The 16126-nt window shown below is 33.3% G+C and overlaps 1 protein-coding gene across 2 annotated transcripts in view; it reads left to right on the top strand.

The window, feature by feature from the left end:
- LOC138700204 (limbic system-associated membrane protein-like) overlaps positions 1-16126 on the top strand; it is a 1013135-nt gene that overhangs the window by 221076 nt on the left and 775933 nt on the right. The window lies entirely within an intron of this gene.

Here is a 16126-nt window from a genome sequence, read left to right as displayed (position 1 = left end):
AATTAATATGGAGTTACCAATATCTAAAGTTAAAATCATACATTTAATGAGCTCGATCTAATCAAAACTAAATTAAAGTAGAAACACAAATTAACTACTAGATTTTATTGAGTCAGTGTAAAAAACAGAGTTGCCTATAATCAAACTGCAGATTTGTCAGAAAAGACGAAAAACTAGTGCAGTTAGACTCCAAACGGTGATTTTACTACCAACGTTAAGGCAAATAAATTCCAGTTTCAATTGCTTCGTTATTCATCCAAACTTTACGAGCGTAGCTCGCTAGCACTGAACCACAGTGGCCCCTGGAATTTATAGATCAGGGGTGCTCAACCTTATAACATCTGACTTAGATTTCACAGTGTTTAATACAGAAAACTCCGATTCGCACAGAAAAGTTGATCCGAAAACGACAAGACATATGATGACACTTAAAAAATGTTAAGATACTTTTCTCAACTCACTAAACTCCAGAAGTTGCCTACTATGTGTTCTAATTTTACTGAAATATCAGTTTATAGTTTAATTATTTCATTTTCGAGTTAACATTCATTGCAGGAGGACTATGATCTAATTTTACTTTAGACATATTACACATCCACTTGATGGAAAGGCTGAATGAAAGATATAACAGATTCCATTGCTTTGAAATCTCAAAAATAGCTTTCAAATGCTGTCTTCAGTGCAGTGAGATTAGCTCCATACGTCTCTGCAGCTTTATGATCCAAAGATTTATCCCGACATGCGAGTTCAACAGTAGTTTGAGGGAAATATTTCACATTAACTTTCTGTACTTGAACTATCCAAAAATCGAGTTTTTGCATAAAACCTTGTATAGATGACATAAGAAGTTTGACAGATTGTTTTTCCCCTGAAGTTCCTTGTTTAAATAAATTAATTTAGCTGTCACGTCAGTTAGAAATGCAAGATCCAGAAAACATTTAAAGTCGTACAGTTCTGGGTAGTCTTCCTATATTTCAGATACAAATTTCTTTATCTCTAGTAGAAATTCCATGAATGTGCTTAGAACCATACCTCTACTCAGCCATCGGAATTAAATGTGCAACAATAGCTCCCCATATTGGCTATCCAACTGTTCCATAAACACTCTGAACTTCCTTTTCTGCAATGATCTGGAGCGAATTAATTTAAAAATTTTAATGACAATACTCATAATATGTGTAATTTTCATAATCTGTTCACAAAAAACATGCTGCTGCATGATACGGTTTGATATTTGCTTTTCAATGTACAATCTCGTAGTTAACGCTAGTTCTGAATGTCTAATGTTTCTGCATAATATTACAAAATAATAAAAAACATGAAAACTGTAATTATTCTTGAATTATTATTATTATTATTATTATTATTATTATTATTATTATTATTATTATTATTATTATTTTATTGTCATTATTATATTTTATTTATAACATGTACAGCCTGCTCAGAAAAACAGAGCATGTCTAATGTTTTTACATGAGCCGCCACTGACTTAACAGTTTACGCCTACGACCTTCTCCTTCTTGAACAATATCCTACCTCTAAGCACCGACCCCTCCACATTGAGTCCTGAACCAAAATGTTGATGATAGCAGAGAGGAAGAGATGGTTGGGGAGAAGGGTGGACTTGCAATCTTTGCGAAGCCACAAATCATAGTTTTTAATATTCATTCATTAGACTCTGGAGGAGCCGGGCTGCATATCATTTAGACGGGCTGGGGTCTCCAGCTTTTACTGAATGTGTATGTATGGGGTAGGGGAGAAAGATGGTTTAAAAGTTTCGTTAAAGGATGCAATCTTCCTTCACCTACAAGCCACTTAAAGGGAACTTTAGAGAGGTTTTCAAGGTTTGTAGTAGGTGTAATATTGTCCTCAACTTCCTTTGCTGCTTCAAATGAGATGTCTCAATAATTAATCGTCATATTTCATTTGTGAACGTCAGTTGATTTACCAGGATTCCGTAAGTTGCAATTATTAATTTCTAGCCTTTTGATATGAAATTGTATTGTGTTAACGACGTTAAGGGTAATGTACGTGAATATTTTTGAAAAAGAAAATCTTTATTCTTCTTTTTTTTGTGTTTTGTATTAAAAATTACGCAGAGTTTTCTGAATGCAATGATATTTAGTTTATTTATTATTTTTTCTATTTAGTGGACATGTTCTAATACAATACAGTTCAGCTAAGACATTCACATTTTACTTTAAATTAAAATTTCCCGAAAGTTGAAATTTATCCACCATTATTTCAGAGATCCGGAATTTTCGTCACTGGTTTTTCGTCGCACGGTGATTTCGTCACATATTACATTTTGCCACTGCAACATTTTGTCACCGAATCACTTTTGTCATCAGCATATTTGGTCACCAATTTAATTTCCTCATCACTATTCGCCACCACAATTTTCCCCCCTTCATACAGCTACCTTTGATGATACCTATATAAAATGGTACGTAATATAAAACCTCCTACTTCATTGTGTTCATATTGTTCATTTTTTTGTTCCTTATTCAAATTTATTCCCAATACTCTTCGATTGTAGCGATATTTTACTACTTAATAAACTTATTATTCACAGAACATGGATTTTACTAGCAATCGAAAAGTACTGAGAATAAATTGGAATAAGGAAAAAAAAAAGTTTCCTTCCCAGGCAGGATTCGAACCACGTAAGTCTTAGTTACCAGTCTATCGTGCTCTGAAGTGAACAAGGCTCTGAAATCAGCTACAAGAGTCGGTCCGGTTTTTTGCCATACTGTACAACTCGATCAACACGAAGTTACGGACAAGACTCATGTAGTGTGTTGTTTTTTATTAACAAAAAACATTTTCAGGAACCGATACTGGGAAAGCTAAAAGTAATAAATTAATATTGTATTTATCTGCCATTTGAATAATAATAATAATAATAATAATAATAATAATAATAATAATAATAATTTAACTTATAAATGTTATAAGACTTGCTTGGGTTTCATTATTTGTAATGTTTCGTGTGATTATTTGTCTGTATGACATTTCGCGTTTAGGAAAATAAAATAAGCTGATTCGTTTTATAATATTAGCAGGCAAATTTATACAAGGTTAAGTACTTATTTCTGTAATAAAAACACATATCATAACACATCCGAGAAACTTTAGTGAATATGAACGCACGTAAATAATATATAGGCTAGGCTACACATTTCTGTAATAAGAAAAAACATCTCTTAATATATCTGAGAAACTGAACACATAGAAATGATGATACTAAAAGTTCTTATTACCATATTAAATATGAATTTTATGTTTGTTTTTTTAATCAGCTTTACTTTTTTATTGGTAATATTTTACACTAAATTGTACTGAGGTGCAATTTTGTTGTATGTATGTGGTTTACAGCAACGTGTATAAAAATGTTTTTGGTACAATCAGCGTAGGTCTGAAAGTAATCAACTTATCTGAAGTAATAAAGAAAGGCGCTATGTGATAGAAGTGCTACGCAATTTGTACAAAAGGGGGAACCTGTAATAACCAACGTACATAAACAACCCGGTGTTCCACAAACTGTATTTTATATTACGGTCTGAGAAATTATGTAATGAAGGAGCCATAAACATGCAAATCTAAAATAACTTGAGTGCGTGCTCGCGCAGTGTCTCCCCTTAGAATGTAGCGGCAACACAAAAGCAGAAGAGATGAAAGTGGGATTTACATAAAACAATCAGGCATAACTTATAAGATATTGATCTGTTAAAAAGGAAAATTCTCGGTTGATTTATTGGTTACCAGTCGCTCTAGACACGGTGATACCTTCTAGGCTCTATTGGTCTGACAGCGTACAAATCTTCTTGTGGACTAGATACTTCTGGAAGACCTAATACGCGAACCGCTAAGTGAGAATGATAGTTTAATAGTTTAACAATTAAAATTACGTGTTTAAAAACAAAATGTATAGACTAGGTCAGTTAAATTACAAAGAGATTGTACAATCAAAAAATTCGTCAAGATTATAAAACGGATTTAAAATTAATCAACTAGAGGTGTAAATTTGAGAGCAGCTCTGCTTAAATTAAAAATATTGGATGAAAATTTATTTGCAACCTTCAATGACATTTGAAAAAGTTTTTTTGGAGACTTAGCAAGTCTACATGTTATGATATTAAAATCGTTTTCTGTCTTGTGTCATAGGAATGAATATCATTTTTAATGTTAAAGTTAGAAAATTATCTTTAACACACAAAATTAACTCTAGAATATATAAATTAATTACACTCATGATTTTGTTTTTCACAAATAATGGTTTACAATGTTCATTAAAAGCTGCATTTCATATAATTCTTATGGGCCTTTTTTGGAGCAATAGCACCGTATTTATAAAAACACTATTGCCCCATAGCAGTATTCCATAGATAAGAGTACTTTGGAAGTAAGCAAAATAAGCATCATGAATATAGTTTTCAGGTACAAGAGTTTTTAATCTCTTAAGGAGAAACAAAGTCCTTTAAAGTTTAGTAGAAGTATGATCAATATGACTTCCCCATGTCAACTTGGAATCAACAATAATTCCTAACATATTAAACTGACTTCGTTCATGATCGGTCTTCTTAACAGTAAAAATCACAGTTCAGTTTTAGCTGTGTTCAACAAAAATCCATTTGCATTAAACCAAATTTCAGCATCTCTTAAATTATGTTGAGCAAAGCTTTTCAAATAGTTAATAGGCCTATCACTATGGTTAATTAAAAAAGTAGTATCATGCGCATACAGAACAGTATCAGCATTTATATTATAGGCTAGGTCATTAGTAGCTACCAACAACAATATCGGACCCAATACGGAGCCCTGAGGAATGCCATAATAATAATTCATAACATCAGATTTTTTACAATCAAACGAAACACTTTGCTTGCGATCGGATAAATAGGATTCAAAAATCAACTCACTTTCTATGATACCCAAGTAACTTAATTTGGTCAAAAGAATACTATAATCAACACAATCAAAAGCTTTGCTTAAGTCACAAAAGGTTGCATGAAAATAAACATTATTTTCAAAAGCCTCCAATGCTTGAAGTGGGCCGGCATGAGCGGATACGGATACGAAATCGTCGTATCTTTAATAAGATTGATAAAATGTGAATTTAATAAACTTCTGTATACAGAGTGAACCGTAAATAATGTCGTAAATTTCAGGGGGTTATTCATTGAAATATTTCAGACAAAAGTGTTTAATACATTTTTTTTTAGTTCTTGCTTCCTTTCCGAGATAAAAATTGCTCTTTATGAAATAATTCATAGCGTGTTTTGGGAAAGCCATTGACTGAATTTCATGTATGTTCAGCGAATTTAAGAGAACAATGTATTATGATATTAAATTATGAAAGAATTTTAATTTTGTTCTTCAATAATGTGCAGAAATTTGATCCGAACAAATGTAACATTTAAACATTACTTTGAAGAACGGATGAAATAACGAGCGAATGAATGAATGAATGAATGAATGAATGAATGAATGAATGAATGAATGAATGAATGAATGAATGAATGAATGGAAAAGCGTCAGAATTAACAAACGAAAGTACGTATGAACTAAACGAGCAAAGCAATTAAAAACTGGACTATGGCATATTTTAAGATAGAATTGATTTAAGGAACGAAGATCGAACGAGGGAAGTAATGAAAAGGAAACTGAAAGATCGAACATTTGGAAGGAACAATCGATGTAAAGAACGAAGATCGATTGAACAAAGTAATGAAAAGGAAATCTGAAAGATAGAACATTTGAAAGATACAATAGATTTAAGAAATGAAAATCGATTGAGGGAAGTAATGACAGGGAACTAGCGATCGAAAATTTTAACATTTGAAAGATGCAATCGATTTGAAATATGAAGATGGAATGAACGAAATAAAAAAATGGAAATGAGCATCGAACGTTACAAAGATACGATCGATTTAACGAATGAAAATAGAATGAACGAAGCAATGAAAAGAAAAACAACGATCCAACATTTTAAAAAATTTTAAAGATGCAATCGATTTAAGGAATAAAAATCGAATGAACGAACTAATGAAAATGAAAACTGAGCAATCATAAATTTGAAAGATTTCGGAAATGAAGATGAAATGAACGAAGGAAAATGGAACAATAAAAATTTCAAAGTTACAACCGATTTAAGGGATGAAGTTAGAATGAACAAAATAGGTAGTGAAAAGATAAACTGGAAATTGAATGATCAAAATAATGAGAAGGAAAACTTATCGCTAATTTAATTATAATCTATTTAAGCAAAGGAGATCGAAAAACTGAAAAGAAAAGTGAACGGTTGAACATTTGAATTAAAAACAAATTGAACAACCGAATATTTGGATGATACTATCGATTTTAAAAATGAAGCTCGAACCATCGAACATTTGAAATATAACTTACTATCGAGTTATGGAATGACGATCGAATGAGTGAAGAATTGAAGAGAAAAAGTGAAAGATGTGATATTAAATTCTAAAGATACAAACGATTTAGTTAATAAAGATGGAATGAGCGAATTAATGAAAAGGAAACTGAACGACAAAACCTTAAATTTGAAAGATACAATTGATTAAGGAATGAAGATCGAATGGTGAAAGAAATTAAAAGGAAACCTGAACGTTCTAACATTGGAAAGAGACAATCGATTTAAGAAATGGAGATTTAATGAAAAAATAGTGGTCGAATGTAGGAATGAAAGACCAAAGGAATGTCAAATTGAACAGAGGTGGATTAATGAAAGAATGAGTGAATGAAAAAATTAATAATATTTGAACGACTTTAATAAGTGAATTGATAAAACAAAAGAATGGCGAATGAATTAGTTACTAGATACACGGACAAATGAAATAATCTGTTACGAATTGCAGAAGGAACAACGTCATCACCCTTGCATGTTTTGGACTTAGAGTTCTGTTACTGTCTTATCGAACGTTAGAAGTGTTGACCTGAGGATATACTGCCCGGTGGTTGTTAATTTAGAATCTGACGAAGTAGTCTTACCAGTTCATTCTTCATACATGAGATTTCCAATTTCTTCTATAGTTTTGTATACTGTATAACCTATGATTGGTTCAATTTATAGTTATTTGATGATGTAAGATTTTCTCATATTATCCGCGATTTCATATCCGAGGTAAATTGTTTAATTTTTTCTAGTATTTTATTATTAATGACAATTTTACTACGAACTGGATCTTTTCCTAAAAAGCCAGAACTTTAGAATGTAAGAATAAATAAGTGAGCGAGAATCTCTACATTATCTTCTTCCTCTTCAAACATATCAAAATAAAGTACTTTAAGATTAAAAGAAGACGTCCACACCTGTGGAGTAACGGTTAGTGCGTCTAGCAGCGAAACCAGGTGGCCCGGGTTCGATTCCCGGCCGGGGCAAGTTACCTGGTTGAGGTTTTTTCCGGGGTTTTCCCTCAACCCAATATGAGCAAATGCTGGGTAACTTTCGGTGTTGGACCCCGGACTCATTTCACCGGCATTATCACCTTCATCTCAGTCAGACGCTAAATAACCTAAGCTGTTGATAAAGCGTCGTAAAATAACCTACTAAAATATAAGAAGACATTGCACACCAATAACGGAAGGTACACAACTGCTGCGTTCTATTTTCTTAAATATGATTAGGACTCTTACAGCCAGATCCTGCTTTGAGTAGGACATGTGGAACGAATGGCAGATACCGCAGACGCTTGCAAATTGTAGATTTGGAAACCGGACAAAGCCAGTAAGAAGGCTGGAACGAAAATGGAAGGACAATATTGGAATTGATGCGGAGAGAGGTTGGCTGTGAGGGTATGAACTGAATAGACTTCTCTTCAGAGTAAAGTCCAGTGGCGAAATTATATGAGGGTGGTAATGATCCTCCGGATTCCGTAGGAAAACAGGAAGCTCTTAAACGAATCAGTAGTCTGGGAGCCAGTTGTCTCCTTATCTGTAATCAACCCAATTTGCTCGTCAGATGTAATTCCTCTACTACGTGCCAGAGGATACATTATTGTAATGTCTAGCAAGACCGAGCACTGCCGCGTGGAATTGTGATAATCATCACCCATTGCTACAATGGTGACAATGAAAACTGAAGTTATATAATTGTTTCATTTATTATATTTGATCACTACAGATTGTCCGCTACGTACAGGGCCGGTGTAAAGCTATTAACATAGTTAAGCAATTTGATGAAATAATTATTTTTTTAATATGAATTTAGAAGCTGCATTATACAGGGTGTTTATAAATTAGACGGACAAAATTAGGGAGCAGATAGATAACCTTCGTGGATGCATATTTTGTTAAGGAACCCATGGGCTGCGACGCTTCGTTTCATTGCAAGAAGGCGGGAACGGATAATCACTCTTTTCAGTCCAAGAGGAGTGTGTCATTACTTCTATCACTGGGTTTGTTTACGTCCGGAGCCCAGTATCATTTGGTACCGATTTCAGCACGCTTGTTTACTTCCATTGATACGACTTTTTGTTATCCGTGTTATTCGTCTACGTAGTTTAGTACTTGTACTGCACTCATTCTTTTGTAATGTTCAGTAAAGTTTAATGCATCGTTGGTTTCGTTTTTCTGTACGTATTTTTTCTTTGTTTAGGTTAACACACAGACTTACGTGACACAGAATCGCTTGTTATTTGCACATACCTACTTAATTTATCCCCACCTGTAATTCCTTCTTGCATTATACAGGGTGTTTCTAAATTAGACCGACAAAATTAGGGAGCAGATAGATAACCTTCGTGGATGAATATTTTGTTAAGGAACCCATGGGCTGCGACGCTTCGTTTCATTGCAAGAAGGCGGGAACGGATACTCTCTCTTTTCAGTCCAAGAGGGGTGTGTCATTACTACTATCACTCGGTTTGTTTACGTCCGGAGTCCAGTATCATTTGGTATCGATTACAGCACGTTTGTTTACTTCCACTGGTACGACCTCTTGTTATCCGTGTTATTCGTCTACGTAGTTTAGTACTTGTACTGCACTCATTCTGTTGTAATGTTCAGTACAGTTTAATGCATCGTTGGTTTCGTTTTTCTGTACGTATTTTTTCCTTGTTTGGATTAACACATAGAATCATGTGACACAGAATCGCTTGTTATTTGCACATAACTACTTACTTTATCCCGAACTGTAATTCCTTCTTGCACTGAAACGAAGCGTCGCAGTCCATGGGTTCCTCAACAAAATATGCTTCCACGAAGGTGATCTATCTGCTCCCTAATTTTGTCGGTCTAATTTAGAGACATTCTGTAGTATGTTGCGATACTAGTTTGGTAAATGCTCTATAACAAAGGCGAGGGAAAGTTTGAAAAACGAGGTGCTTATACCGAGAATTTTTTTAATTCCCGAGATTTTGTTATGCGCTTAACGCTCGTGTATTGTATATTATTTTTTTGAACAATCATAATTTTTATCTTTATTTTATTTATTATGTACTTTAGTTATGTATTAATTTTGAACTGAACGTTTGTCATTTTGTTAATGTCAATGTGTAATTACTTAGGTGACCGTGTTTTTATATTCTTTTGTTTTATTTGTTGGATACGACTATCTAATATGTGTATGCATTGTTCAAATAAATAAAAAGCTATTGCAATATATGAAATTGAATTGTCGGAATATTTTGTATGAAAGTTTTAAATTGAAAACGTATTATGTATTATATGAACAACAGTTTTGATGATGGAGTAGATAATGAAATTGAAGACGCGTTCAGAAAAGGATTGGAAGCATATTTGCCTGTGAAATCTAGAGAAAGGTATGAGAAGGCATATTTTTTTTAATGGCTAGATTATAAAAAATTAAGTATTACTGAGAAAACATTGGTTATTTATTTTGTAAATAGGAGTAGTAATAAGGTAAAGTTGCCTGGTAGCTTGTGGGCTGACAAGCAAACATTTTCGTGGGGCAGATAAGAAACTTATTCATTTTTCTTCTACTATGTTAATAATGTCAAACCAATACTTATACAAATTTTTTGCCACTCGAAAACAATTACGAGGGCCGTAAAAATGAGTTTTCCTGGGGTATTTACAGAAACAAAACACAATTTCATGGAAAGATTTATTGGAACAGATAAAGCAATTTTGAGCTATTTTCAACATATTACCCATCGGAATTGAGACATAGTCATACCGTGGGATCAACTTTTGTATCCCTCTGTGGTAGAAATCTGCCTCCAGGGATCGGAACAAGTATGTGACAGCCGTCTGCACCTCTCTGTCGACCATACGGTATAACAAATGTCTCAAGTCCAGTGGGAAATATGTTGAAAAATAGCTTTACAGTTGTATCTGTTTCAATAAATTTTTCCAATGAAATTGTGTTTTCTTTCTATAAACTGTCCTAGGGAAACTTATTCTTTTACGGTCCTCGTAATTCACTCGAGTGGCAAAAATTTGTATAAGCAGTTGTTTTGACATTATTAACATGGTGGAAGGAAAAAAAAAAAACTTTTTTATCTGCCTCCATGAGAATTTTTCCTTGTGAGTATTCAATGATGAAAATCATGATGAATTTCATAGATGGTAAAGATATTGCGTAGTTTAATAAATTATTGAGCTTTTTGAAGAGGAAAAATGTTGTCCATGTACCCATTGAATGATATTGTTCAAACTTCACGTTCAATTTTAATGTTAATAAATAAAGTTACAGCTTGTTCTGTCAGAGTTCTTGTTCTTTATTAATTTACAAGTGACTGTATGTCAAGTTTGTAGACAATTTACTTACTGCACTGTAATTTCCAGCGTTCCCATAGTAACCAATGAACGTGTTGTATCTTCAAGTTACACGGCATGCAAAAATGATGGTAAATATGCAAAAAGAGCATGATTGTGCAAAAGAAGTAATAAATAATAGTATCGGATAATGATAACCTTATATTTACAGGCAAAGCTCGAGATAGATTTTTGATTGTGAAAATAGCATCTGAATTTATATTAGTTAAATTATATTAACTTAATTATGAATTGTATTATGTAGAGAACGGAGCAGACCTTTGATTATCCCCGAATGTTCAAATCATGTTTAAATTGTCCTTTTATTTATTATATTTATTTACGCCAATATTTCCTTTCAGATTGTGTAGATCTGCAGTTTTTTCATGTAATTTTGTCTTTATTTTCAATCAGAAATTCAATTTCAGAACGTGTATTTTAGAAGATTTCTTTCTGTAAAGGATCGTTTTCGTAAATTATTTGGTACAGCCATAATTTATTGTTATTCTCGATATTACAGTCTTATACCATATTTTTTAATGGATCTTGTATTCGTACATTCAAATTCGAGCGAGGTGAACGACTTTTAAAGGACATTATTTAACTTTTTTAGGAGGAAAAGCAACTCTACATATCCACAGTTAATGATATCCGTCTTGTTGAAGAATTCTTCCTTTCATCAAAGAACTTTCTTTGTTGACAGAAGTGTCGATTAAAACTTCAAGAATGTCTACAACACTTCTAGTGAAACCGCAGACCCCCCCTGACAGTAAACAAAGTAAATAATAAAGTTGTGACATAACTGAAGAAGTCTTAGACTTGATGATAACTTTAATTGTAATGAGTGATGGAATGATTTTTCGAACTAGATACACAAAATAATATGAAGATTGCAAATCCGGCTATCGGGTGTAGTTCCCTGTGAAGCTGACTAGAATAATTTAATGGGGAAAAATTGTTCCGGGTCCTTTGGCTTAGCGCACCAACTCTCTGCCGTCTGAGCTACCCAGGTACTACACCCCACACCGTCTCAATTTTTCCCTTTATATCCACACACCTCAAGTGGGCTGTCAGTACGCCAGAAACCCAACTTTTCAGTGCACACAAACTCTGTGTGACTTGAATTGTGGCTTTCTGTTAACATATCTACAGGAACGTATATATTACGCAAATTCGGCTTTCAGGTATAGCTCCCTGTGAAGCAGACTTCAATAATTTCATGGAAGAAATTGTTCCGGGGCCGAGTATCGATCCCGGGACTTTTAGCTTAGCGTACCAACGCTCTACCGACTGACCTTCCCAGGAACTACATCCGACGCTGTCTTAATTTTTCCCTTTATATCCACACACCTTAATTGGGCTGACAAGACTCCAGAAACGTAACTTTGAATGCATACAAACTCTGTGTGACTTGAATTATGGTTTTCTGTTAACGTATCTAATTATTTAATATGAAGATTATACATTCATATTTTATTTCACATGAATAGTGTGTTCTAAAATTAATTTAATTGTCACTCATAAAAAAGTAACTGTTGTTTTTAATCAACTTTCCGAGGGCAGGTTGGAATCTCATAATTGACGCAAGTAAATAGTACTTGGGTACTGTACCTTTGTGTTTCAATTGAAACGTAAGTGTTCATGTATCACGAAAGAGAGGAGAGATTTCATTGAAAGATTGTCACGGGAAGGGAATTCAAAGGGACGCACAAGTGATATTAAAACAATTGTGTCAGAGTGAATTGTGTTTGGACTGAATACCCCTCCCCCAAAAAAATAATAACACAGGCAACACCGGGAGCTATTGTCACGAAAATGGAATGCAAAATAACATTGGTATGGAACACGTTGTATTATATCATAACCTCAGATCTTTAATATCGTTAACATTTTATTCATCTGTAAAGTATTTTCATATTTATGATTATCAGGCAATCAAATAGAGAACTTCGTTTACCAGGTGATGTCGCAGTGCGGTTCTTTCTTTCGAGGTCCTATCTAATATTTATAGCATATCTGCGATTTCAATCTCTTTGCTAAGAAGCTAAAACAACATTTTAAACACAGAAATTTTATGATTTGCACACAATGAGAGAGATTGGGGAAAAGGGGAAATTTATGTGACATATTTGAAAATCGTTTTTGAGTGTGGAGTGGTTGCCACACTTGCAATTGTCTGCAAAGTTTGCGTGTTGAAATCCGATCGAAGGGGATTCGTTTTTATAATCGGTAGAGTTTTTGATGTGTAATATTTTCATGTGACTTTCTGTTAAAATATGCACATTTAACCTAAGAGTCTTATTGTCAAACAAGTATTTACCTTTGAGTCATTATACAGTTTATAATTCCAATATAATAACTCGTTCGCGATCTCTAGCTCTCATGAATGATTATATGACATTAAATATGCATATTTATCATACAACTACCATTTGTTGCTGTATTTAGTGTACCTTTTTAGAAAATCTTTCTAGTGTATTTATAAATTTCCATTAATTGTTTGTAGAATTTCAATATATATTATACAATTATGTACCTGCAGATATCTTTATGGTCTGAAGATGCCCAAAATGGGCGAAAACGTTCACAAGTAAAATATTAAAATGTGTTAACAAATATACTTCTGGGTTAACATGAAAATAAGTCAAGACGGAAACAAAACTAAAATTATTTTATTTCTTCATTAGAAAAACTTACATTAGGTCCTATTAGTAGGGCAAGTAATTCCCCGTCCTAAACTTTCAGCAATCAAAGTATTTCCGCCCATTAATATGAATCTTTGTGGCAAAATTAAACATTAATTTAATCTGCCATACATATTAGATATTAATATTATAATCGCCATTCTTGTCTATTACACTCTCATTGCGATAATGAATCCCAACTTCGAAATTGAAATTATTCTTCACACTTCCAGACTATCAGAATTAAGAAAATTGATGGCCTACTATATTCGGAGTTATCATTTACCAAACAACATTAAATTACGACAGATAAATATAAAAGAAATCTTCCTCTTTGCACGAACGATGGAGGCATTGATCCTTTATGTCCTTATTAGTATGAGGATTTAAAGTAACGGGGCATTCTTTTTATGCGGTTGCTATGGCACAAGTATAACTTGTTAAAACAACATAGACATTAAGAAAATAAGGCGCACAGTGTTCCTTCGGATAGATTTCTTACTCTGAATAGAAACCAAATATCGTCGTTGATTTTATGAAACCTCCTATGCGACAGGCCACAACATAATTTTTCAGGAGAAAGAAAAAATTAATTAAAATGGGTCTACATAAGAATATGAATGGTGAATATAAGTGGCATCATCGAGGATCAGTGTAGGCCTGTTGATATTTAATTAAGTTTTTCTTCCTCTTGAAAAATTATTTTCATAAAATCAACGATGATATGTTGTTGACCGAATAATTATACCGCAATTCACTAGAAAATATTTCTATATTGTTATAATTAAGAACATAATGAATATGAATGAATAGGGTTGTTTCCGATCTCTGATAACGAATTTGAATGACGTCATGTGCGTCAGGAATCACACCGACAGCTGAATTGAGGCAAGAGGTGACAGACCAGTAGTGAGTGATTTTATAATCAGAGTGCACGGTGTATCACAGTAGCAATGCCAAAGAAAATAGAGCCTTCTTGGGAGGGGTACATAACAACTCTTTCCGATGACAATTACAGTTACGTGAAAACCACAGGAGCCTGCAAAACACGTGGTTTCGTTATGTCCAAGAAAGGCATCTTGTGTGTACCTAATAAGACTGGCAAAGCTCGGATGGGATTAATTCCAGAGTGGAAAGAGAAAGCAAATCCATCCCCCGTCACAAGTCGCCGCACCCCACGAGATGATACAAATTAATTCCATTCGAGCTTTACCAGTCTTATTGAGTACACAGAAGATGCCTTTCTAGGAAATAACGAAACCTCGTTTATTGCAGACTTCTTTTACTTTCACTTAACTGTACTTTGCAACGGAAAGGGTTGTTATGCATCCCTCCCAAAAAGGCTCGATTTTCTTGGGAATTTCTGTTGTGAGTCCCCGTTCACTCTCTGAGATCACTCACTACTGGTCTGTCACCTCGCGCCACAGTTCAGCTGTCGTGTGACTCCTGACGCACATGATGTCACTCAAATTCGTTATCAGAGATCGGAAACAATCCTGTATTGTATAGCCTTTATACGTACATATACGCACAAACACCCATACACACACGAACGGGTTTTTTTTATCATCCTTCTTATAGAAAAAGGGGTAATGTCGGTGTGTCGTTTGCTTAATTAGGCCTACAGCGATTTTTTTCTCAGATATTGTGTAGAATCTGTGAATATTCTGTATCTACTAATCAATTTATTCGGATGCGATGGACATAAAACATTAATATTAAAAACCAATGGATGAGCCAATTTATTTTAGATGTACAGTAAAATAAATAAATCTTTCATGTCCCCAAGTTAAATCAACGCAAGCGATTTCTTTCGTGATTGTTGGTATTACGTGGAATAAACTGACAAATTAGAATGGCTATTCTATAATAATGGAAAAACGTTTGACTAAGACACATTTATTGCTATATAATGATTATTTTTCATTGTTTTTGCGTATTCATTAAACGTTTTGGCCAGAAGTTGCAACAGAGCAGAACGTTTGAATACAGAAAAAACTTGGTAGAGCTGCCTCAAGAGTCGGATTTAGGTATAGTGCCGCCTCTAGACAGTGCTAAAATTTGCGCCCTCCTCCCCCTACTCTCACAAACAGTTTATGAGCAGCTATTATACATGTCATGTTTAGTTTAAATTAGTTTTAAATGAGATATTATAATTCAGAAAACTATAAATTACAGGAATAAAAATACATGCATCTTTCTTGTGAATTATAAAGATTTCCTTCGCACTTTCTTCACAGAGGAAGCATTGATGATGTCATCAAAGTCAACCTGACGAAGCATATCAGACTCGATGCAAAGAAATATATTCAAACTTATTCATTGTTGAAACAAAATTGATTTGTGAACGGTAAACTGTGGTTCATTTTTAAGTATTGGTTTTCTTGGTGGTATAATAATAATAATAATAATCATAATCATAGTAATAATAATAATAATTATTATTATTATCATTATTATATTATATAAATTAATAAATATAATATAAATATAATAAATTATATAAATTTATTATTATTATTATTATTATTATTATTATTATTATTATTATTATTATTATTGTTGTTGTTGTTGTTGTTGCCCTATTTTACATATGTATGCTAGGGCTATAGTTTTACACAAAAAATAGGCCTAAGCATAAAAACAAATTGAAAAGAAAAATAAATTATCTTCACAAAGTAAACAAAACATAAACAATCCTT

The sequence above is a fragment of the Periplaneta americana genome, chromosome 5 (assembly GCF_040183065.1).
Source record: "Periplaneta americana isolate PAMFEO1 chromosome 5, P.americana_PAMFEO1_priV1, whole genome shotgun sequence".
Taxonomy (NCBI): Eukaryota; Metazoa; Arthropoda; class Insecta; order Blattodea; family Blattidae; genus Periplaneta; species Periplaneta americana.
This window is presented reverse-complemented; position numbering and strand designations above follow the sequence as displayed.